Below are 25,531 nucleotides of genomic sequence, written 5' to 3'. Positions count from 1 at the left end.
TACGCTTCCGTTGCTATTTTTAATAAATTGCCGAACTATTTAAACAAAACTTCTCACCGATTTATTTAAAATACAGTAAAATGGTTTTCTTTTAAAGAAACAATATTATGTTGATGAATTTTTAAATAATTAAGGACAAAACTAATAAACAAAAAAAAAGAAAAAAAAGATTTGTGTGTATAATGTTCGACTGTAATGTGCTCATAATTTTTAATAGCTTGTTACTTACTATTTAATGCAGTCATCTTAACATTATTTCTTGTGGTTATATATAAGTAATTAGAATGGTTTCTAATCTTTTATTTTATTTTTTATTTTTATAATACAATTTTTATTTTTTTATTTTATTATTTTATTTTATTATTTTATTTTATTTTTTGCAATTTTTTTATTTTATAATACAATTTTATGTTTATAATATATACGTATTACAGGGTGTTTCTAAAATTGTGGGCTGGTTATACTTTTTCGGATTCTACTTGGAAAACTAAACAAAAAATATCCGTAGGAAAAATGGAAATTTCTCCTTCGTTCTCCCCGTCCGCCATTTTGGAGACTTATGGAGAAATAACGGATTGAAAAATAAACATGGCCGCCATTTTGTCCTGAATTTTTGCTAATTTTAAAACTTTATATCAAAGACGCTTGAAAATATTCATTTAATGGCGGACAGTCGGAGAACAAAAGAGAAATTCCAAATTTTTCCTAACGATAGTTTTTGTTTAGTTTTACAAGTAGAATCCGAAAAAGAGTAGCCAGGACACTATTTCAGAAACGCTCTGTATATTGATATGATCTTTACATGTATTGTTATGCTCCGATCGAAATAAACACTGATATATTTAATAAATTAATATCGTATATTAAAAGAATAGTAACAATTAAAAATAAATAAGTAATAAAAAAGAAAAAAGTTTATACTTTCGTTAAAGCATCTGGGATGTCAAAAAATATATTTGGAAAAAGCAATTTTAAGTTAATTTTTAAAACTTTTTCTAAGCTGACTAATCAAAATTATTAAAATATCATTTAATTTATTCGATCTTTAGCGTGAAATGAATATGATTTAGAAGTATATAAACAGTATATTTCAGGAGGTTTTTGCCATATTTCGTAGCAGTTTAGAGTTCATTTCTAATACAAACCAAAAATAATTTTAAATATAATAAAATAATTTTAAAATACAAACATAACGAAAAAAACTGGTTTTAAAAAAACACATTCTGTTTTTATTGACTTGAATTGCATCAATTTTCTCAGAATTAAATTCTCTAAAATTTTTGACCTCAAGATATATTTAGTTATTTGTAATTTAACGAAATAAATTTACTCCAATCCTAAAAAAATTCGACGACACAATGTTTTAGTTTTATAACTATTTTCTTGAATTGGAAGGACAGGTAGAAGGAAAAAATTGTGTAGGCAGGCTACTTTTGGAATATGTAAAACAAATTGTTAGGGATGTAGGATGTAGTAGGGGGTATACTGAAATTAAACGACTAGCACCTGATAGGGAATCTTGGAGAGCTGCATCAAACCAGTCAAATGACTGAAGACAAAAAAAAACTATTTTCTCTGTAACTACCTTAGAAATAATTCTGGGATCTATTATTTTAATTTTTCATAGAAAATTGCCTATAAAACAAAGTAATTTTTCTCTATAATTGTGTACATACTTTTATAATACATAGAAACTCGACTAAATATTTCGGTAGCCGTAACTTAAAAAGAAAACGTTTCTACCCCTATCTAAATTTTGTCATTATTTTGGTGAAAGCAATAATTTATATATTGCGTATATATATATATATATATATATATATATATATATATAACATACATTTAAGAGTAGGAAATCTCCTTAAAAGATTGGGGCAAAAACCCCTTTTTTTCTATTTGTTATTTCTGGATTCAATGATAGTATGTTACTATGTTACTTTAGTTAGGTATTTGTAATTTCATTCAGAGTGGAAGGATTATCATTTCATCTTCCCCAGGTGTTCGGCTTGTTGGCAGGTCCCTTACGCCACCGCTGTCCATCCATATCTTTCCAAGCCTTCTCCTTCATTTCTTGGCGGTGTCCAATTTTCATCTTACTAACTGCTTGCTTGCTTGCTTTCTTCTTTTATTGATCCTTACGATACAGTTGTGTTAAGATTCCACTTCTTAAGAAGTTTCGCTTTTTTTTGTGTACTTCCCGTATAAGTGCTCTTTCTTCCTTAATCTTGTTCATTACTTTCTCATTCCTTATTTTATTCATCCATCTTACTATCTCCATTCTTCTCCATATCCACATCTCAAAAGCCTTAATCTAGTTCTTGGATGTGGTTTTTGATATGAATTTGTTTTGATGGTGGAGAGATAATAAGTCTAATTTAAGCTGATCTTCATGGCAGAGTAGTGGCGCCTCGACATTTCACCTGGGGATCTCGGGTTCGAATCCTGGTCAGGCAGGTCATTTTTCATACGCTACAAAATTCCATGTCCATATTCCAATTGTAAACTTATGTGGAGAATTAATTCATCAAGCAAAAAGAAAGAAAAGAGAAAACCTATTTTCCATTTTTTCGTCGGTTAACGTGTTTTACTTTATATCAAATCTGATGATATCGTATTAACCAATTAGTATAAATTTTTTTATGATAAGTGTGGATCATTGGTGTCATTTAATTTTGGTTGCAATTGATTTAGTCGGCAGAAGGATACAATCATCATTGGTTCACTATCTAAAAAAAATTATTTAAATTATCTGTATAAATAAAAATGTAAATGTTCGTTTGTTCAAAATCTTAAATCTCCAAAAGTTCTTCGCCGATTGCTTTGAAATTTTGACATAACGTTGCATTTGAATACGCGCGTGCTTTTATATACCTAAGATGTGTCACACCTGTGACAGATAAAAACATTGTTTTTTTAAAAAACAGCGCTATCTTTTAGACGTGAAAGCAACACACGCTGTAATAAATATTTTACGATTTCTTTTCAGTGTTTCTGATAAGTGTGTCCGCTACTGAAAATCTACTGGACCGATTTACGAGCGGGATAAAAAGGAGAAAGGGAAAAATCGAAAAAGGTGTAAGGGGAGAAGGGGAAAATGGAAAAAAAGGAAAACGGGGAAAAGGAAATAGAAAGGGAAAAGGAGAAAAGAAAAGGGGAACCGGAAGGGGACAAGAAAAATAAGGAAAGTGAATGGAAGGGGGAAATGGAATGGGAATGCGTTAAGGAAAATTGGGAAGGAGGAAAAAGGAGAAAGGGTCAAAGAGAAAGGTTAAATTTTGTGAAGTTTCGAAGTGTTCATTTTGTTGATGTTTTATCAAACTTTCAATTTTGTTGATTTAATATATATATATATATATATATATATATATATATATATATATATATACACACACGAGTATATACGCTCAAATGTAGCAATAGCGAAGCATTGCCGGGTTTGAATAATACATTTCAATACCTATTACTTCTAACAGGTATTAAACATGTGTAAACAGGTAATGTGTGTATGTGAAGACATACACATGTTTATTCGAAGTTTTATATTTTTATAATTAAAGAAATAGCCATCATGTAAGGAAGGAAAGCGCACAGTTCACCAAATTCTTATTTAAAAAGCTAACTATTAATCAGTCGTTATTTATTGCCTCTCTTGTTCATTTATTTCTAGATATATCTTTATTTTTCTTTTATAATATTTCTGTAAGAAATTTGTTTTGACTGATATTAGTTTCAGGTTTTTCTTGGAATGTTATGCAATACTTTTCCGGTGTTTTTCTTATAAATAATCCATTTTACTTAAAAATATATAATATTCAGTTATATAAAATTTCCTTGTAGAAATTAATTTTCATTAAATTGCTTTTGATAATTAGGAATTCAATTTATGTAAGTTTAAATATAAAATTTCACGGTGTATTCATTGATTTAAAAACAGAGATTAAAATTAAAATACTTCTTCACAATTTATTACATAAAGTACTTTTGTAACGTAAATTGAACCATTAAGTACATTTTAATTGGATAAAGATCGTTATATTAATTATTAAATATCATATTTTAATTGGAACAATTAAATGAAGATACGTTTAGAGTTGCAAACTGCTTGCTGTAGATCTTATAAAACCCGATCTTATACATATGATATTAATTTACAAAGATATATATCACAACAGTACCGTCACCACGAGAATAGTTGTTTATTCCTAACATGGCTCGTATTAATTATCATTTAACTAACTCTACTCTATGAATTAACAAATTATATTATAATAAAACTATTAATTTGTTACAATTGTACTAAATCTTACCCCATAATTTTATTTATTACAGTTAAAACTAGTTTTAAATGTTACAAAATTAAAACAAAACATTTGTTACTTCTAATATTCACTAATCTTTCCTGAAAGTAAAATAATTATATAATAAAGTAAATTTTATTCTTTAGTTGATATTGATGTATTTTTTTTTCAAATTTGTATAGTGAGTGATTCAGTGAAATGAGTAATTTTGAAAATTAAATATTCTTAAGAAAAAGTTAATAAATGTATTTATAAAATTTAAATAAAATAAATCTAATCTGGACACCATATGACATGTACACATATTTTGCTGTGCACAACATTTAGATTTATTTCATTTGAAAGTGAGATACGGTCAGTTACACAATTGCATTGTTGTGGACACCACTTTGCACCACATTTTTTTGTGGTATTCGTATCAGTATTTTAAGTTTCTTTATATATATATAAGTTTTGTTTCACACCCCTCAAGGAGTTATGTGGTGTAAATGAGAACGGTGTCGGATCCGTATTCATGAACACAATCAGTTCGAATCCGACTTCATATACATATTTTATTTTATTTTTTGACTGTTTTTTTAATATAAATATATTGATTTATTTATAATTATTAGCCTCTGTAAAAATTGTTGAAGTAAAATTTAAAGTACATAAAATTTTGTTTCACTAATTACTTTTGATTATTTATAATATATTTTTTTATTATTATTATTGAATTGATTGTAAAAACGTTTTGACAATCACAGGTTAATAATTATTAATAAATCAATATATTTAAATCAATAAAAAAAAAATGAATATATGTATTTGAAATCGCATTCGAACAATCGAATTAATGTATTTGATATCGATGTTAATTGGATAACAATCATTATATTAATTATTTTATCTTATTTTAATTAGAACAAATAAATGAAGATACGTTTAGAGCAAGCTGTTTGCTGTACCTTCCCTTGTAAAATCCAAATATTGCATTAAAGTTTTATTTGGCTATAACTCTGGAACCAATGAAAATAAGGACCACTTTTGACATATCGTTGAAAAACTCTCAATGTGGTCGTATTACTGCAGTTAAGAAAAAGTCAAAAATCTTAATTTGTTTTCGATTTTGCACTTTTTTGGACACTTTTGGTCAAGTCGATTGCAATCAAAAGGGTGGAAGGTGTACAACTAGATGTTATATAACAGTTCTAATTACAAAATTTCAACATCCTACGACTAATCGTTTTGAGTCACGGCGAAACAAGTCAAAATGGTTTCAGGGATGGTCGAAATTGATATTTCCTTTGAAATCTGAAAACCGAAATTTTTTACGATCACAATACCTCCTTTACTTCGTACAATTAAGTAAAATCATACCACTAGTAAATACAGATGCAAAATTTATTTTGTGAAGTCTACTTATCTGTGTAGACGTGTCTGCAGTCTCGTAATGAAACTGCATAGTTCGACACAACAATTCAAATGGAATCTCTGCAAACTGCTGTTTGGATGTTGATTTTTAGTAATTTTTCTGTTATAGTAGGTCGAGTAGTATACACTTTGTTTTTTAAAGTGAAGAAGAAGAAATCGCAAACAAACAAATCAGGAGAACGGGAAGACCATGAAATGTCACCATTTCTCGAAATTATACAGTTTTCTAGCAATTTTCGTACAGCAACCATCGATATTTACTGTGTTTGATGTTGATCCATATTGTTGTAACCGAGCGTTGTTGATAATTTGTGGAAATTTCTGTAGTTTTTGCGCTACAATATTTTAGATCACGACCTTGTGGTAGTAGTCTTGAGGCCATCCCTATTTTTCAAAAAAATGCTACATGATGACACAGCATACAAGATGGTAACTGTGTTGCTATGTAGTATTCTTTTGTACCGAAAAATTAAATTTTTGTTTATTAACAAATCCGTTTGTAGACAAAGTTAACGCTGTAGACAAAGTTTTAGTCCTCAATCATATTCACGATTATTTTTTCATAGAACTGATGGCGCATTATGTATAACTTGTACGGATGGTAAAATAAGTCCTGCAACAGTATTCTTGCGAGAAATTGAAATCGCTACATAACGACGAATTAAACGATGCGGGCTTCTTAATGATAGCACATTAAACGTCTGATTATTTACGTTCGAACTGTACACCGACTGGAGATTTCGTTTTCGTTGTTGAACTTTTTTCTGGAGATATGAGGTGGTCCACCCTCCAATCATAACGGTTTTTATAGTAGTTGTTTAAAAATTTGATCGCGAAAAATTTCATTTTTCGGATTTCAACAGAAATATCCATTTTGACAATCCGTAAATCCGTTTTGACGGGTCTTATTCTATTACTCATAAAACTATTAGCGGTAGAATGATGAAATTTTGGATTTAGAACTGTTATAACATTTAACTGTGCACCGCACCTCCTCTTTTGATTGCAATCTACTGGACCAAAAGTTTCCAAAAAAGCCCGACATCAAAAAGATTTGAATTTGGACTTTTTCTTAACTGCAGTGGTAAGCCTTCTTTAAGAGATTTTCACCAAAATATCATAAGTGATACTTATTTTCATTGGTTCCAAAGTTATAGCCAAATAAGATTTTAATTAGCGAAATAATTAGATCGGACAAAGGGGGAGCCACATCGGTTCGAATCCGACGACTTCATTTCCTTTCTTTTTTTTAATTTAAATATATTGATTAATTAATAATTATTAACCACTGATTGCAAAAAAAAAAATGTGTATGTAATTTAATAGGCGTACAACAAAGTCATGTGTTGTCTACATCAGATTTTTAAACGTAATAACTCTCGATGGTTGCAATTTAATTTCATTATCTTTTTTTTTTTTAGTGGGCTTAACAAAATAATTAATCTTAATTTTGAAAAAACTAAGAATGATTTTTTTTTTTAAATAAGTGTTCTGTTAATTCACACAAAATTACCAAATTAGTAATCAAATAGAAAAATAAATAAATTTAATAGCCTTACCGATACAAAACCATAATTAACTATCTAATTTCATGTATAACTAAAAGTATGAGAATAACCATAATTATAACAAAGGTGGATTATTTTTAAAAATGCAGGAAAACATTATTTTGATTAACAATCCGTAGGGATAAAATTTAATAGGTATGCTAAAACCGGAAGAAATAAAATGCAACCATGCAGGTAATGTTCCTGCAGTAGACAATAATTTACCGCTACGAAGTTATTTTGTTTCACTAACCCATAAACGGATAAAAATGAGTGTAAACGAATTAATGTATCTGAATGAAAAAATCCTCATTGACTCGTTATTAATATTCACTCTTCTGGAATCTATAGCACTACTGAAAGTAATTCCTAAAAGGTTTTGAAGAATATAATAATTATGCCAAACTTAGTTTTATAACGGTTCTTGTGTTTAAAAAGGGATTAAAGTTTTGAATATTTTTAAACGAATAACTTATTTTTACGATTAATAATTGAGCTAGTAAAATATAATTCCGTTATAATTACATTGATTTAAATATAATTTAAATATATAATTATAGTCAATATAATTTTAATATAAACTAAATTTTGAATTTTGAAATTTCTTTTTTGAACACTTTAAAAAACTACTAAAATAAAATATTGATAATTTATCTGAATACTTCGGCCATTTTATTTATAAAGAAGTTATCCCTAACAAAAAAAAAAAAAAATTTAAATGAGAATTATTTAAAATCACTGAAAATATAAAGTATAAAATTGCTTCTCATTTTGGGTCCAGAATATAATATAAGTGCCAAAAGCTACTGATAAACTTAACAAATTAGGTCAAATAAAGTTTTCTGTAAAGATAACACCCGCTTCAATAAAGGCTAAAAAAAAATTAAAAAAAGATTTTCTGCATTTTAGGTCCGTTGTCTACAATTTAAAAAATTTGTAGACATTTCTCTATGCATGAAGTACATTCAACAAATTTTTGAAAAATATTTAAACCAAAGGTTGATAGAGAAAAAGAAAAACATTAAAATTTTACGAGGTGGAGGTTGGATTTTTGAAAATTTTTTTTGATAATTTTTTTGCGCATTGTAAATAACGAATTGGGATTTTTTTTACGATATTCCCCCACTTTTTTAACGAATTTAAAAAAAATTAATATGATTAGTGCCCCCCATATATAGAAATACATACATACATATGATTTTTGGTTTAATAAATTAGATCCTAAAATCTTAAAATTTTCAAAAAACCTCGATATCCCATTTTTGACGCAATCATCATACGTTCCTCTTTAATATAACTAACTGTTCTAGATGTATTCACCGGGGAAAGAAAAATGGAAATATTTAATAATTTTTTTCCTGGTTGCGGTACTTAAATCAAAGGATATTTTTCTGCAAAATTACATTACCCTTAAAAAAAATCTTATTTATTAAACATAAATAATGACTTATTAATATTTAATTCTATAAGTTTTTGCAATTTAAGTTAAACAAAAATAATAATTTTAATACTAGTTTTTATTTTGAAAGACAAGAAAATAGTGGACGTAGTTTGTTACTTTTATTCATTATTATATCACATGTGTCAAACAACCATTTAAGTAGCAAATATGATTTATAAATAATTCAACTACATACGTACTTGATTAACCATGAACGTTAAAGGAAATACGGGAAGTTCAAGTTAAAAAAAAAAACTCACGAACACTTACACAATAGAATACAGGAAATATAGAATAGGGTAAAATATAATTAAATTAAAAATATTTACAAAAAAAAAAACAAAGGATGAAGTATACAGTATGATAAACAGCGTACAAGAACAATAAACAAACAATACGATAAAATAGAACAGAATAATTATGTTGTATGCTGTTTAATAGGGTGAATGAAAATAATATAATAAAGAATATATTAAGTCAGCTTTTAAAGAAAATATTTCTATTTAAAAAAGAAAAAAAGAAAAAAATACAGTAGTTCTGTAAGATTATCTAAATTCTATAATATCTTATAGAAAGATAGATAAGATATAGATAGATCACTATAATATCTTCCTTTCTTTATTTATAATCCTCTCTATTTATAGTATTACCTTTATATTATAATATTTACATTATAATAGTTAATCTTTTAATGGGCACTCACTATTACAAAAAAAACAATTCTGTTTGCTGAGTTTTCCTAAACTAGTCTCATTATATCTTTCGTATGAGTTTAAAGATGAATACTCCGCTTCGTAATAAAGATATAATATTAAGGATATCTATTTTTCCCCCAATAAAATCTCTTTGCAGTATGAAAATTTCATTCCATTACTCAAAATTATTTTAAAAAAATCTGATGTGGACACCAAATGACTTCCTGGTACGCCTATTAAATTACATATACACATTTTTTTTTTTATTTAAAAAAAAAACAAATATATTTAAATTTTTTAAAAGTACATAAAATTTTATTTTATTAATAACTTTGATATTTTTTCATATTTTTTTTTGTTATTACTGAATTTACCGTAAAAAATTTCACAGAGGTTAATAATTATTAATAAAACAATATATATAAATTAAAAAAAAAAAGTTAAAAAAAGGATTTTTTTGTACGATCCAATTATTTCATTAACTAAAGTTTTATTTGGCGGCTATAACTCTGAAACAAACGAAAATAAGTACGACCTGATATATATCATTGAAAAGCCCTCAATGAGGGCTTATTACTGCAGTTAAGAAAGTCAAAAATCCAAATTGTTTTGAATTTTGAGCTTTATTGGATACTTTTGGTTCAACAGTCCTAAATCCAAAATTTCAACATCCTACCGTTAATCGTATTTGAGCTCAGCGAGATACATACGTACAGATTTCACGTCGAAACTAGTCAAAATGGATTTAGTGATGGTTAGAGAGGATATTTCCGTTAAAATCTGAAAACCCGAAATTTTTCATGATCACAATACTTTCTTTACTTCGTACAAGAAAATAAAAAGATGGTTTACTTTTTAATTTTTGTTACATTACTCTAGATAATTTTGGACCTCAAAGAACCTTAAAAAATACTTTTATACATTACCACAAATAATTTATAATAAATACCATATTTTATTTTATTTTTCAGACGATTGCTTGTCATCTTATTTCTTATGTTTTATTTGAAACAAAATTACGTATAATAAATATATTTTATAAAATGGATAATTTAAAGAATTGAAAATTTCACTCCTTAAGGTTGTAGGTCGTTCGTCTTTAAAGTGTTTATGTCTGATGTTAGAAAATCTTCGTCTAGTTAAGGACCTAGACATATACCTTTGCATACTTTTCACTATTTTACAATAGCACAATGTAGGTAGTCTGTATTGTGCCTCTAAGCTGCATCTAGTCACGTACGTTATTAATGTCAGTAAGCTGCAACCGTCGTTTTCTATGTATTTATTGTGGTATGTGTGTGTGTGTGTGTGTGTGTGTGTGTGCATGTTTGGTACACAAACAACAGGTTTCTGTGTAGTTTATAAACATCTACAGACGTTTAACCATTATTTCCTGTATTTTTTCTTTTGCTAATTGTCTTCATTTATGGAATAATCTTTTTATTGAACTATAAAAGTAAAATTTTTCTACGTACCTGATGATGATGATTACGTAGATGAAATAATAACTGGTATTTTTTTAATATAAAGCTGCTACTTACCTGTGAATTTAAATAAATAATAATAAATTCTATAGAAAGTATTTTAGTAAAAACCATTTTAATTTTAATATTTCCGTTAATCATTTTAATAACTGCGAACTATTGAGATTAAATGAAGCAGAATTTTTAGGATTATCTTTATAAATATATCATTGATGTAATATTTGTTATTTAAATCTCTTTTTAAAAAAAAAGAAACGGGAACAAAGAATAGCAAAGAAAATGAATAATGGGGTAGTTTACTCTAAAATTGATATTATCAGTTGTTTACTGTGGTTTTATTTGTGGTTATTCAGTTAACGAATATTCTAATTCACAAACTATTGTATTAATACAGATTTGAGTCATTAATTTCAATTTTTCAAATTTGTTTTTTTTTTTTTGTCTTCAGTCATTTGACTGGTTTGATGCAGCTCTCCAAGATTCCCTATCTAGTGCTAGTCGTTTCATTTCAGTATACCCTCTACATCCTACATCCCCAACAATTTGTTTTACATACTCCAAACGTGGCCTGCCTACACAATTTTTCCCTTCTACCTGTCCTTCCAATATTAAAGCGACTATTCCAGGATGCCTTAGAATGTGGCCTATAAGTCTGTCTCTTCTTTTAACTATATTTTTCCAAATGCTTCTTTCTTCATCTATTTGCCGCAATACCTCTTCATTTGTCACTTTATCCACCCATCTGATTTTTAACATTCTCCTATAGCACCGCATTTCAAAAGCTTCTATTCTTTTCTTCTCAGATATTCCGATTGTCCAAGTTTCACTTCCATATAAAGCGACACTCCAAACATACACTTTCGAAAATCTTTTCCTGACATTTAAATTAATTTTTGATGTAAACAAATTATATTTCTTACTGAAGGCTCGTTTAGCTTGTGCTATTCGGCATTTTATATCGCTCCTGCTTCGTCCATCTTTAGTAATTTTACTTCCCAAATAACAAAATTCTTCTACCTCCATAATCTTTTCTCCTCCTATTTTCACATTCAGTGGTCCATCTTTGTTATTTCTACTACATTTCATTACTTTTGTTTTGTTCTTGTTTATTTTCATGCGATAGTTCTTGCGTAGGACTTCATCTATGCCGTTCATTGTTTCTTCTAAATCCTTTTTACTCTCGGCTAGAATTACTATATCATCAGCAAATCGTAGCATCTTTATCTTTTCACCTTGTACTGTTACTCCGAATCTAAATTGTTCTTTCACATCATTAACTGCTAGTTCCATGTAAAGATTAAAAAGTAACGGAGATAGGGAACATCCTTGTCGGACTCCCTTTCTTATTAGGGCTTCTTTCTTATGTTCTTCAATTGTTATTGTTGCTGTTTGGTTCCTGTACATGTTAGCAATTGTTCTTCTATCTCTGTATTTGAACCCTAATTTTTTTAAAACGCTGAACATTATATTCCAATCTACGTTATCGAAAGCCTTTTCTAGGTTTATAAACGCCAAGTATGTCGGTTTGTTTTTCTTTAATCTTCCTTCTACTATTAATCTGAGGCCTAAAATTGCTTCCCTTGTCCCTATACTTTTTCTGAAACCAAATTGGTCTTCTCCTAACACTTCTTCCACTCTCCTCTCAATTCTTCTGTATAAAATTCTAGTTAAGATTTTTGATGCATGACTAGTTAAACTAATTGTTCTATATTCTTCACATTTATCTGCCCCTGATTTCTTTGGTATCATTACTATAACACTTTTTTTGAAGTCTGACGGAAATTCCCCTTTTTCATAAATATTACACACCAGATTGTATAATCTATCAATCGCCTCCTCCCCTGCACTGCGCAGTAATTCTACAGGTATTCCGTCTATTCGAGGAGCCTTTCTGCCATTTAAATCTTTTAATGCTCTCTTAAATTCAGATCTCAGTATTGTTTCTCCCATTTCATCCTCCTCAACTTCCTCTTCTTCCTCTATAAAACCATTTTCTAATTCATTTCCTCCGTATAACTCTTCAATATATTCCACCCATCTATCGACTTTACCTTTCGTATTATATATAGGTGTACCATCTTTGTTTAACACATCAAATTTGTTTAACCTGTGAAATTTCTTAATTGAAAATCATGATGTACTATTATGTTTAATTAGTTTCCCTGAAGTATAGCTATGATGTATACTATGATAAAGAAAGTATGCTAATCTGGTCAAATTTTTCATGTCTGGTTTTTTTTTACAAATCTTTACGTTTTATGACACCCAACAATTTTAGCACTACTAAAACATTCTGGAAAGATATTTGTACAATCTACGTTGGCCTGTTTTTTTTCTTCAGTCTTCAGACTGAATGGATCGATCTGAATGAAATTTGAAACGATAATTTCTGTATATAAGTTATTGATATTGTTTAATTTTGGCCACAATCTTTCAAGGAAGCAGCTGGGACAAACGGACCTTATAAGGTCCCATACCTCGAAGTTTTACCCGAAGAGCCTTCGAGTAAAACTTAGGGTAGGAAAAAAATTGTCATAGATTTAAAGTCCTACTACCTTCATTTTAATATTTCTTATCCGTTTTTTTTTTTTTAATGTTAATTTCTAAAAAAATAAGCGGAAAAGAAGTGAATTTTTTTCAAAGGATTAAACTTTTTTAATCCTTTTTCAAAAGATCAAACATGGGATTACCTTGAACAACTCAAAAATTTTAAATCCTAGGTAATTTTTTCTGAAAACTATATCAAATTCCTTTCAAAACCTTTTTGGATCGTTTTTTTATGACAAGAGTATAACTTGGTTAATTTTGATCGTATAAGCCCTATATTTGCACTCGGAACTCATCAGTTTCTTAAATTACATAAAAAAAAACATCTTTGCTAAAATGTTATTGTCCCTTTAATTATTAATAGATTACGGGTGAGATGATTTATATAATGCCTTGTGTACCGATCACAATAAAAAAATTATTTTTTTAAGTATTTTAAAACTAACAAAAGCACAGTTAAACTCCAGAGTTATAGAACAATCTTTTTCATCTTGCATTTCCAAGGTTTTTGTGGTGTCCATTCTTGTCATAAATAATAATTAAAAAGAAATTCATTTTCTTTTTCTTTAAAATAGTTTTTATTCTTAAAGAATACGGCAACCTGGGTAGGCATAAGTGTTATTTTATGTAATTTATGAAATTATAACAATAGTTTTTTTTAATAGTAAAAAAAATTTATAAATTTGTAAAGTATAAATTTATAAATATTTTATACTTTTTATTATTTATTTTTATTTTTTATTTTATTTATTATTTTTTAGTTAATAGTATACTTTTTTTTTTTTTAATATCATCAACGATTAAAGTTATTAGCGGCTTAGTGTAATGTACTGTACGGGTAATCATGTGCAGTCTTGAACAAACTTAGGCCGACCATTCCTGAGATGTCATTAATTGAACCCAACCACCAAAGAAAAATCCGGCCTCCGTGGCGCGAGTGAGCGTCGTTTCATCTGGAAGTCCCCGGGTTGAAATCCCAATCAGGCATGACAATTTCACACACGCTACATACTATCGATCTCATCCTCTGAAGCAATACCTACTACTACCGGTATCCACGATCTAGTATTCAAATCCTATTAAAATCAGCTATCTTTATTAGGATTTGAACCTGAGAATTCTCAACTTCAATTTTTTTTCTTTAAAGAATGTTAGATATATTGCACCGTTTTAAAAATTGTATTTTTTAAACCGGATATTTCTATTTAATTTTTCAGTTTGTACGTGTAAAAATGTATTAAGATCACAATAAGTATATTTTCAGTTTATTTTGTTTTAATTTATGCCACTTATTTTGTACCGTAACTGTTTTTTTTTTTTTCATTAATAATATTCGGTGATTTAAAAGTGTATAGATCGTAATTTTTATTTACATGAATTTATATATACCTGTTTAATAAAATGTAAGGAAGTTAACACACAAAAATAAAACAACACAAGTTAATCAGTATAACGTAACCGGTTTCCTTGTGATTTACTGTTCCTTATTACTTAGTTATAAAGTAGCAAAATTGGATGTTTGACAGCTCTTTACATTCTTATATTTATCTCTATCTTTAAATATTTTCGTCTCTTTTCTTTATCTTTTTTATCCTTCCGTTTTTATTTTTGTAAATATTAAAAGTACACGATATATATATATATATATATATATATATATATATATCGTGTACTTTTTGTTTTTGTTTTTTTTTTTTACTTGCGTTTGGTCACGATTAAAAATTTCGTTTATTTTATTTTCTAATTTGATTCACGATATTCCAGTCTGTATGTTATATGTCCTTATTTATTTATTTATTGTATGTTTATTTATGCATAGAATTTCAGCTACTAAGTGTTTTAGAAAACTGTGTTTAATGTTGAGTAATCAATGAGTTGTTTGACGGTTAAGTTTTACTTTTTTTTAATTTATAATTAATATTTGAATTATTATATATATACTGGTTTGTTTGTTTTTTAAATTATTTTTGGTTAAGTTTAAGTTAAATTTTAATGAATTTATTGAATTAATTAATTTTTGAATGAATGTTTTACATATATACTATCAATATAAAGTTAACTTTTTAGTTAAATTTTTTTTTTTATAATACTTTTCAAAAATTATATACTAAAGTAAATAAAAATGTCCTCACTAAGAATAGTTGTAGAGCAACTTCTTTAAATTACAGAAAGTTATAGTAAATAAACACAGTTTCCGCCTTTTTTTTCTTTATATGTTACTTCTGTAAAGGATTAGAAATTAGAATCCTGTTCGTGTAAGCTATTTAAAATAAAATGAATTGAATCGATTAAAATTAATGCAAATATGGAAAAAATTGTAATAATATATATGCTGTAATGCTTGTAGATTATTCGCGTTAATGATAATAATAATATTTTTATTTCCGTTAGCGTTAAATTTTTTATAATAAATTTTTAATTGAATTGATTTCTCCTACAACAAAATCAAATAATAATGTTTCACTTTAAGAATTTTATGCTTATCTTTTCTTAATTAACTATTTATAAGTTTACGTATAATACCATATGAAAGTATAATTTAAAAAAAAAAAAAAAAATTTTCAGGATAATAAATATATTATCCTGAAAAATTTTTTCAGGATGTCAGGTGGTTGTTGTTTGGCGGCCACAAATATGAATCATATCTATCGTAATTAGTAAATGAAAAGTGTTGGTTAATCATTGAGTATACAAATATTTTTATTTATTTTTTTTTTGAGATGAATGATTTGTAGCATGTGTGAAAATATCATGCTTGACCGAGATTCGAACACGGGACCTCAAGATAAAAGGCCGAGACACTACCACTTACATTACGGATGCCGGCGCGAGTGGTACTTTTACTTATTTATATGTAAATAACACATCAGACTGAATAACAGTTATTGATAAGATGATAATGAATTTTTTTAAAATGTCATGCCTGATCAAAACTAAAAAATGGAATATCTGGATGGTAAAGTAAGGACACCACCATTATACCACAAAGATAGGAAAAATTGTGTATTATAATAATAGTAATTTCAATAAAAATTATTGGATCTTTTTCGGAATTCCACCCTCCAAAAAAAAAAAAAACACTAAATTTTTAACCAATCGGCCAAAAATCGACGTACTTTTAATATCCAATAAGAATTAGGTGGGAATATGCATGATTCAAAATAACAGAAAATAAACAGATAATACACTAACATGCTGTTTTATACCGGTCATTTTAAGCATTCTCCATATTAACGTATTTTACATATAAAAAATATAAGCGTTATTGCTTATAATTATAGATATGAATTACAAATATAATCAACCAAACTGTTAGGCTCGCTAACCTCGACTAATTAACAGTAATGTTTTGATTATTAAAATAATAAATAATTGCAATAATTACTGAATTTTATTATTTAAATATTCAAACCATTACTGTTAATTAGTAAGGTTAGCAAGCGAAGCGGAGCGTAGGTTAATTTTGTTAGATTATATTTATGAAATATAAATGGTTTATATCTGGTTATTGGGTTATTTCTCCAATCTGGTTATTATTAATATTTCTTGCTATTTTCAGTTATTTCCAGGTGAAAAACTTGCAAACGTTTGGGAGGGGGGGAAATAAAAAAAATACCCATTTACGTTGTTTGAATTTTGATTTTTTAGTTTGAAACATGCATATTCCCACCTAATTCTTACTGGATATTAAAAATGCATCGATTTTTGGTAGACTGGTTAAAAAATTATTTTATTTTTGGGGGGGATTCGGAAAAGGATCCAAATTTTTTTTATCATAAAAAAATTATTTATCAAACCAGACAACAAAACCATTTCGCATAATAAAACACAATATTTCATCCTATATGAAAAGAATTTTTATGAAATTGCCATTAAATAATAAGATTTATTTAATATTTCAACTAAAAGATTTTCTTTCGTTACAAGAGAGTTAATTTAATAATTAAAGGAACAGATACCTGTGAAGGCAAAACAGTTGGTAAGAGGGCTATGATAACTTCAGAACGTTGTTGATAACCATATGATGACTTGGTCAGCTGTTGAGTAAAATCGTTTTATTTATAATCTTAAAATTTCATTTTACGATGACGAATTTTCTTTATTTTTGCGAATTAGTTGAACAGCGTACGGTGATGAAAAGATGAAAAGCCGGGTAAAATTTACTCTCGTATGATTAAATAAAACAAAGTTGTAAGAACCGCAAAAGGTTTTACAAGTGGGTAGAAAAATCTAAAAACGGTCGAACTTCAGAGACTGATATACACCGTTATGATGTCCAATTGAAGTTTCAACTCCAGCACTTGAAACTGGCATAGAATCTCTCATCCACGAAGACCGATTAATTACTGTCGAGATTATAGTTGGAAAATTACAAGAACGGTAAAGCAAGCGCAAGATGAGTTCCAAGAGAGTCGAAAGATCAGCCTAAGGAGACAAGACTTTGTATCTGAAACACCGGTATCAGTAGGAAGACTATACATTTTTGTATAGTATTCTTACTCTGATAAGAAAAAGAATTCACTGTTATGAACCGGAATCAAAAAGATAGATTATTAAGTGAAAGATAAAAGATAGATTATTTCTTGACTACACCAATCAAGAAAAACTTGTGAATCCTCATCACAGAAAATAATCATGTAATAATATTTTGGTATGCAAAAGTTCTGGTTTTTGTCTATTTGTCTAGAAAATCAACTATCTGTAAACAGCGCATACAGATATGCACACTTATTAAAAAAGTGAAGCCAGCAGTGTAGAATAAATCATCGTGGATCTCTGTGTAAAGGCATCATTCTGCTTTACGATAACGCCAACCCTCCCACAGCACAGGTAACAGCTATCGAGAAGTACTACCTCATCCTCCGTGAGGTCCTACTTGATCCCATCAGATTTCTAATTTTTTAGTCTATTCAAGGAAGGGACTACGTGGTAAGAAGTAAGTATATCGTGGTAAGAAAATATGCTAAATTGATTCCGACATCAAGACAAAAATTTTTTTGAAGCAGGCAAACTTAATTTGATTTAGAGATGGAGCAACGGTATTATTTTTTCTGGAAATTATGTTGAAAAGAGAACGTTGATTAAATAAACTGTTTTGGTTGCAGAGAAATTTGCGTGGTTTATTATTACATTAATTTTCTATTAGTACTTATTAATGAGCATTTAAATAGTACTCATCAATAATTTTTTTTTAAAAATTGGAACCGATATCAAGAGAATGTAATGTGATGCACGTCTATAGAATTATAAGATTCCCACTGCCCCGACCGATTCTGTATACTACTCGTATTTATAAATAATGTATATAGGATCTGAAAGTTTTAAGATGAAATATCTCGATTTCTGATGATTTTATTAACCATGCTATCTATATATCTTGTGTATAAACTCGCATTACCTGCCCTACAGAAGACTAATAATATCATTTAACGTGACGCATACATATAAAATATCAGGATTCCCACTGTCCCTTCCTTTCCACCGGACGGCAAAAAAGCACCAATTTTTTTTTTTGCCAATTTTCAGACCGATTTTAAACTTTTTTCAACAGTACCACCGCGAAAAGCAGATCCGTTGATTACAAAAAAATTTATTTCAATCTGATTAATATGAAAAAGGTTGTGCGCGAACTAGGAAAAATTATACAGGTCGAATAAATAACCTTCTTCTTCTAAAAGCTTTGCATTTACTGCATCCTTATTCAATGTGTAGATGAATTTTATGCAATTTATTCCGTATTTATTTTATCATATTATATATATTTTTGCTTTCCCCTATAGGGAAAGTATTGTAATCGGTCCAATTTGGCATATGTGATTTTCACCGGATCTTGATGTTTTTGACATCTAAGGCAGCCAAAAACAAGATGGAAATTTTCCGGATGTTCATATGTATGTGTGTGTTTGATATCGCACTCGAAATCACATTATTTCTCTAGAACTGCTGGACCGATGTTTACCAAGCTTGGTTAGATTACTTTTGTATGTGGGATACTTTTGTTGTGCGATTAAAGTTCATCATCAAGGGGGTGAGGCTGTAAAGCAAAGGCACCTCAGTATCTCGAGAATTCACCTAATTCAGGGTCGTATTTTTCTTAGGTACATTTGTTAACAATAAAAAAAAATTTACAAAATTTTTGAAAAATCGCATCCTCATAAAAAAAAATGGTTTAAACTAGTGGCTACGTGGATATAGTATTTCAATCCTCCTGTCACCCCAAGGAGCGCTAGTGTAGCACTAAAGTATTTTAAATTGAATTGTGTGTGTAAGCAGCGCATCAAAAAAAAACCGCGTGACTGGAAAGTCCTACTTTCCAACTTAAAAATATAACTATAACTATAATATTATATGTATAATTTCCATTTATTAAATTTATTATGAGTTTTTTATTATTATTATTATTACTACTAACTGTATTTATTTCATGCTGTGTTGATCCAATAGTTTCCTTCGATACTGGTAAGGAAATGGTGGGGAATTTTAATTTTTTTTCATGGTAAAAGTACTCGTATTTAATATAAAGATTTTTTCTCACACGATTTTATTTTATATAACAATTAGAGCCTCATATTTTTACATTCATATGCCTTATATTGAAAAGAAAGAAGCCGTAATAAGAAAGGGAGTCCGACAAGGATGTTCCCTATCTCCGTTACTTTTTAATCTTTACATGGAACTAGCAGTTAATGATGTTAAAGAACAACTTAGATTCGGAGTAACAGTACAAGGTGAAAAGATGAAGATGCTACGATTTGCTGATGATATAGTAATTCTAGCCGAGAGTAAAAAGGATTTAGAAGAAACAACGAACGGCATAGATGAAGTCCTACGCATAAACTATTGCATGAAAATAAACAAGAACAAAACAAAAGTAATGAAATGTAGTAGAAATAACAAAGATGGATCGCTGAATGTGAAAATAGGAGGAGAAAAGATTATGGAAGTAGAAGAATTTTGTTATTTGGGAAGTAGAATTACTAAAGATGGACGAAGCAGGAGCGATATAAAATGCCGAATAGCACAAGCTAAACGAGCCTTCAGTAAGAAATATAATTTGTTTACATCAAAAATTAATTTAAATGTCAGGAAAAGATTTTTGAAAGTGTATGTTTGGAGCGTCGCTTTATATGGAAGTGAAACTTGGGACGATCGGAGTATCTAAGAAGAAAAGATTAGAAGCTTTTGAAATGCGGTGCTATAGGAGAATGTTAAAAATCAGATGGGTGGATAGTGACAAATGAAAAGGTAGGTATTGCGGCAAATAGATGAAGAAAGAAGCATTTGGAAAAATATAGTTAAAAGAAGAGACAGACTTATAGGCCACATACTAAGGCATCCTGGAATAGTCGCTTTAATATTGGAAGGACAGGTAGAAGGGAAAAATTGTGTAGGCAGGCCACGTTTGGAATATGTAAAACAAATTGTTAGGGATGTAGGACGTAGAGGGTATACTGAAATGAAACGACTAGCACTAGATAGGGAATCTTGGAAAGCTGCATCAAACCAGTCAAATGACTGAAGACAAAAAAAATATTGAAAAGAAATTGTTTAACGCTGAATAAAAGATATTTATATTACAATGTAACTTGATATTTAGTTATTCTTTTTAAAATTCAAATTATAAACGTATCTTAAGAGTATATCTGTTAACTATAATTAATTGTAACAGTTTAACGTTTAACCTTTTTTCTTCATTAGCCAATTCGATTTCGTTTTTTGGTTTGTAGATGTTGAAAAAATAATTTTCTTTATAGGTCGTTTATTTAGAATTAAACGAAGTATACGAGTATATTGTTTTGATTTTTTTTCTATTTGTTTTTTTTTTTATTTTCTCTGTAAAATGTTTTTTTCTGAAAAAAAGAAATAATTTTTAAGATTTTTATTTAAATGGTGTTTGTGTTATGAAAGTTCTTTTTTTTGTAAGCTTAATATTTTTTCTGTTATTTTTTAATTTAGGTACAATTATATTTGACATTTAAAAAAAAAGTTATTTTTAAAATTGTTTTCTTTAAATTCCTTGAAAAATATATAATTTTTTTTTTATCTCTATATAAAAGATATGAATTCTTTTTGTTAAGAAATAAACATGTAGAATATTTTCATCCAGTTTCGTTCATAAAGATAATTTTCATTCGTACCAGTCCGGAGAGATATTAACCAAAATATACTTCAATACACGTACTTACCCAAGTATATACATTCTTCTGAACGTTTTACTTTTTACTTGTTTTCGTTTTTTGTAGTTAAGGAGATCTTGAAACATTGTTTTTTATTTTCCAATTGCTGTACTTCACCTTTCGCCATGTTGCTGCAGTAGCAATAAATCTACAGCCAGAAAAAGTAAAACATCTTTTGTATAAAAATTTTTAAAAGTTTTTACCAGGATTCTTTCTTCTGAAATGCAATATACAGAGAGCAACATAAAAACGAACCCCTAACGTAACCGCTACCCAACACTATTTATGAAAGACTCTCACCCAACTATCGCGACTAATGGGTATATATTGCTAAGTGGTTGCATGTTACTGCAGTATACATTTTGTTGCAGTGTAGTATTGTGAGTGCAGTTATGTTTTTATGAATGCCTTATTCAGTCCAGGAGAGAATATCTATTGTTGAGGCCCATATTTGTTCTGGGTGTTTGAAGAATCACGTCAATTATTCGTAGAAAAATTTCTGAATGCCTGTCTGCCATTGAAGAGTAGTATACACAATTTAGGTCAAAAATGTCGTACAACAGGTTCGGTTTCAAATGCAAAACGTGTAATAGGCAACCTTCCGTTAGGATTTCACAGGTCACTGCCGATATTGAAAGGAGAATTACTACCATTCCAGAAATACTATTTTTCAAAGAATTCTATGCGCAGTTAACTGATAATGAAAAAGAATATGCAACTTCTTCCAAAAAGACCGATCAACGTGTTGCACATCAAACGTTTCACTGAATAGTATTCATGCAGCTTTGATAAATGAATGAGCTGTCACCAGCCACACGTCCCCAGAGTTGTCTGCTTGCGATTTTTTCTTTGAGGCTACTTGAAGGAGAGAGCTTATGCATCTAATCCACACGATATTGATGAACTGAAGTTGAACATTCAAATCAACGCAATTGACAACAACGTTTTGCGTCAGACGACTCTCTATATGATCAGTCGAGCACAAAAGTGCATCGATGCCTAGGGTGGTAATTTTGAACATCTTTTGTAACGATAAGGTAAATAAATGCAACATTTGAATTACGTTTTATATTTTTCTGATTTAATTTATCCGTATCATTCATAAAATTTCATTCCAACATAACCTACCGATTCTGCAGCGGTTATGTTATGGTTTGGTTTTATGTTGTTCACTCTGTATAAGAATTAATAGGTAGAATAATTCAGCAAGCACTTAACGCAAACCACTTAAAATACATACCGTTTTTAAATTATAACATAATTATTGCTATTATTATTATTATTATTATATTACATAAGGATAGATTAAAGGGTTTTATATGAGATATGGTAAGTTATATAATAACAAACAATCATTTAACGTTTAAAATACTAAGTACCGAAATGTGGTTTTAGTAAATGATGGTTTATAATCTGTTATAGCCGTTATTTATTTTGTTTACAAGGAATAAAACAAGTACAGTTTTCTTCAAGGTAATAAGTTTTGGCGAATCTTTCGCCTTGTTTATGAGTTCGACACGGGTTTTTAAATATAATTTCCCTACCTGCTATTTCGTGCGTTGTTTGTTTGTTTTTATACGGTTGTTCCTTGTTAAATAATAACAATAATGATTAGTTACAATTTGTTATAACTTACAATTTTCCTTACTTACTACTACTACCACCTAATCATCTTCCTACATTTTGAAACAATGAATTGCTTATTAAACTCATAAAATTTCATGCTTATATTCTTATACCTATAAAAAACAATAAATCTATATATAATTAATTACATTGAATTATTTTTACTTCATACTAATGTAACTATATTAATTAATTTATTAAACTATTTAATTATTCAGTCACTCAAGAGATTAAAAAATAAAACCCCCAGGTATGCTTTATTGTGTAACAAATACTGTACGTATATATACATCTCTCATTAAGTTATCTGTTATATTTTCTACAAGATTATAATCCATCGTGATCCTTGACGCCATTCTTTTACTTGATAATGTAAGAATGTTATTTTTCAGAATTTTTAAACAATTCTGAAAAATTGCTTAAAATAAAATAATTGCTTATTCTGAAAAATAACATTTCTTTAATTTTTTATTTTAAATTCCCAGCTATATAGTTACATTGAATATAGTGTGTGTGTGTGTGTGTGTATATATATATATATATATATATATATATATATAATACTTTAATCAGATCAAATTTTGCATATCATTTGATTATGTACGTCAATACATTATTATGTCACTGATAACATATTTAGGCAGTATTGTTCAGGGGTGGAGTATATCAAGGCTAATATTGGTTTTTTTCGTCTGTTTTCGCTTTTATTGATATTGGATATCTATCTTCAGACTGAATTTATTGATTTTTATAAAATAATATTATATGACGACTTATGAATATAGTGGTCAATTAATCCCACTTAATTTTGCTATAACTAGGTAAAAAGCATTTTTGCGGGTTTTTTTTATGTTTAGTTACATATGATTTTGTTAAATTTTTTTGTCAATTGTAACTAAATAACGTTCAGGAATTTATCTTACTTACAACAAAAACTTTTACAAGGAAATACTTCAAAATCTTGAACATTTTTAGCTGTATCTTAAGTTGTGTTTTTTTAATACATCTCTTATCCTAACTTTTTCCATTTTTAATCCTCAAAACCAAATATAATTTTATATAAATCGTTCGTGAGCTGTGCGCATCCTCCCGGCGCACCATCATTGGTTCGCTATGCGCTAGTAGCAGCTAAAATAAAAATGTGAGTGGATACAATAAACAAACTAACAAAACCCACGCATCATTCTTTTTTATGAGAAAGATGGGGAAGATTCTTTTTTATGAAAGGGCATGGGGAATATGTCTATTTCATTTGATTAATTTCATTAAATGTTATAAAAGTACCATTTTAAGAAATAGTGTGAAAAGTAAATTGCTAAAACATATCAAGACGAATAAGAGGGTATGATAGAGGGTTGTTCTTTATCACCTACATTATTTAATATTTATATAGATGAATTTTTTCGTAAATGGAGGAATTAAATTAAGGAAAGAATGTACCTCTTTCCTAAGCCGAATACTTTGAGGATGATTTAGTTTTATTTCTAATATGAAAAACAGTTTACAGAAAAAATGTACACTTATAACGATGTTAGAATAATTTGACGATATCTGCTGCTGAAACTAAGTTTTTTCAAGGGAAATACCCAGTAAAAATTTAAATTAAAATAAATAATAAAATAGTTGAAGACCATAGTCGATTTAATTACTGGGGATTTGATGTTTCCTATAAAGATGATCTGGATATTAAGAGTAAAATTGCGAAATTTAATTTAATTTGTAGAACGATTCATCGGACGCTGCGAAACAATACGAAGCAAGACATCAAATTGAAGTTCTATAAAACTGACTGTTTCTATTTTGATGTACTATGATTTTGATGAATAAAAATAAAGGTAAATATGCTATACAGACCTTGGAAATGAAATTCCTCCGATCGTAAAAGGGGTGCACTCGATTTGCTAGATTAAAAAACGAGGATATTTGGGTGGCAGATATTTCTCTTGATTGAAAGAATTAACGAATATAGACTTGTAGAATTTACATCTTGGTAGGATGTCAGAAGAACGTTTGCCGGTTTAAACATAAAGTATAAATCCAGGGGAAGAAAAAAATATTGGAAAGCTAAAGAAGATACGGATGCCGAAACAGGCTGTACTGCCTAATCCGTGATGGTAGAAGAAGAAAAAGAACATTGATCATCAATGACCAAGAGTCACATCTCAAAATTTTACTAACATTTAATAACATTCTTTGTAAGATTAAATAAGTGAACAATGGAATTTCAAAAGTAAAATTAAATTACAAAATTAGTTGACAGTATGCGAAACGAAAACAGGATGTACACTAATCTGAAAGACAAA

At 28.5% G+C, this 25,531-nt stretch overlaps 1 protein-coding gene across 4 annotated transcripts in view; it reads left to right on the top strand.

Annotated features, from left to right (window-relative positions):
• LOC142329226 (puratrophin-1-like) overlaps positions 1-25,531 on the top strand; it is a 1,606,956-nt gene that overhangs the window by 1,133,149 nt on the left and 448,276 nt on the right. The window lies entirely within an intron of this gene.

Source organism: Lycorma delicatula, chromosome 8 (genome assembly GCF_047948215.1).
Source record: "Lycorma delicatula isolate Av1 chromosome 8, ASM4794821v1, whole genome shotgun sequence".
Classification (NCBI taxonomy): Eukaryota; Metazoa; Arthropoda; class Insecta; order Hemiptera; family Fulgoridae; genus Lycorma; species Lycorma delicatula.
This window is presented reverse-complemented; position numbering and strand designations above follow the sequence as displayed.